Raw genomic sequence first — 2372 nt, 5'->3', positions numbered from 1 at the left:
TTGGAGAGAATGAGTCTGTGGACTCGCAAATTAATATTAACTAAAAATTCCCTTGTTTGATGTGTACTATATTATCATGATAAAATGTTGGTAATACATATGTAACTGTACGTCATTTATTTATTTACCAAACAACGGTAATTTTCTTTAAATCTGCCAGTTACGGAGGGTTTCGGGTAAGCGGATCCACAGCAGCTTTGGTGCTTACGCTCTGTTGTTTTGTACCGTCATCATTATCCTGCGTTCTCTTTGGTTTGCTGGCATATGGGGGATTTCATGCGCAGGGAAAGCTGTCCGCGAATTACTCCGTCCAAGCTGAAAAATGTGCTGGTGCTGCAAGATCTCGATCACAGAAAATCACATTGTATTTTATACAAAACTAACTACACTAAATTAAATGGGGAAGAAGTCATAACTGAAATCTTAATAGTATTTAAATTTCTCCATAGAGAAATGTTTTTTTTTTTTTTACGAAAACTTATAAACGGTTAAAGACAGACATACTGTAACTATCTGAGGTTGTTAATGATAGTATATGCATTTGTTATCAATTTGCATTACATTTCATCTTACTTTTTAAAGAATAGTTATATTTTATTATAGTATAGTATTATTATAGTATTATAGTAGCCTATATTTAATATACAAGTATTTATCACACTATACGTATAATATATTTATTATCTTATACAATAAGTTCGACCTGCATGATTAATCTTTAAAAGATCATGATCTCAAACACTGATTTGATTTTATTCCTAAATGTCAACGATTTGTCTCTGTCTATCGCCGCTGCCATTGAGCCAGAGAGAGCAGTTGTCATGTACAGGTATGAAACACAAACAGTCTTTTTACCATCACAGTATCATTATTTCTGTCTTACAATGATTAAAAATCTCACAGAAGTATATAAAAGTTTATAGTTCAGATATAAACACTACAGTAGTGAGTAAAGCAGCTTTTGAAAGTAACTTGATGCTTCAAATAAAGTGAATGATGAAATTGTTTGTCATTCAATCATTTATTCAAGAGATTTGTTCAAAAACACTGCCCGTCTCATTTCTAAAGAAGTAACTGCTCGCTACTGAAATATGAATATACATTTCTATAGCTCTGACTGATTTTAAAGTGTCATCTGCTTGTAGAACAACACTGAAATAAGAATGCGCTGTTTATCTTTCAATCAGTTATTACATGTTAAAGTTGTGCTGGTTACTATAGCAACAGTAGGCTTCCGGCAGGTTTTCTTCATGAATTGTCACTGGACAGTAGAAAAGTGAAAATGGAAGCATTTTATTAAAGTTAAAATAAGATAAACCCCTCATATCATGGAGAGGTGTGTTATGAAATGTTTGGTATAAACTTTGGTATCTATCCCCCACCCAATGAACAGGTGGATCCACTGTGTCTGCACTCAAAAAAAGCTCAATTCTATCACCTTGGCTGCTAAACTTCTCCCCTTCATCAGCCTTAAGGATGCCAAAACACTGATACATGCATTCACATCTTCACGTCTCGACTTTTGGAATGCCTTAATTCTTTATTGGTTTACCTGTCAGCTCCATCGCCAGGCTTCATTATATACAAAACTCAGCTGCTAGAGTTCTGCTCAGCTCCCATTACTGCCATTCTGTTTGAACTTCACTGGTTATCAAAAAAAGAGCTTTTTTAGCCCTGTCAAAGGCCTGTGTGCCGAAACGCGTTGGCAAAATAAAGTCTTGATCTTTTGGCTCCAGTTTTTTGTTTATTTCTGATCCCTCCACGCCACAAGTGTTGCGGGTTTTGTTCAATAATAACTCAATCCTGGGGTTTATGTACCATGAAAGTAGCTTGGCTGATCGGCTAACCTGCTCTGGGGCACTGACACATCCAATGCAATATAGTCACTGCAAATTAAAGGTCACTATATAGTAAAAAGTTTGAGTTTCTATCACAATATGTCTTTCATGGACAAGTATTTTCTTCAGTGTTAATGCGCTTAAATTCTTCATATTTTCTCAGTCTCTTAACCTTCAGCAAGATTTTCATTTCCTGTTCTGTACATCTGTGACAAAACAGTCAATTATTTACACATATTCTGTGTTGTATAATTTTAGTTCCGGTGCTACACTGGGAGGCCATGCAGCTACGAGTGCTGTGAGGTGTGAATGGCCTCACACTGCATTAAGATAGATGCTGCTATCATAATTTATCTTTAATGGTCTTAGCCAGACAGTTGTTGCAGATGGCTTTAACCTGTTAAGATTTTATGCCATTAGGAGTACATTTTTTTTTAGTTTACAGAGACATGGACAGTCTGTAGTTGTCTGAGCATTATGTTACCTGGGGAAATCTCCAAGCACTGGGGCCATTTTGGGGATTTCCACCTGGAT

Source organism: Chanodichthys erythropterus, chromosome 8, assembly GCF_024489055.1.
Source record: "Chanodichthys erythropterus isolate Z2021 chromosome 8, ASM2448905v1, whole genome shotgun sequence".
Lineage (NCBI taxonomy): Eukaryota > Metazoa > Chordata > Actinopteri > Cypriniformes > Xenocyprididae > Chanodichthys > Chanodichthys erythropterus.
The sequence above is the reverse complement of the archived record's forward strand: the minus strand, read 5'-3'. Positions refer to the sequence as shown.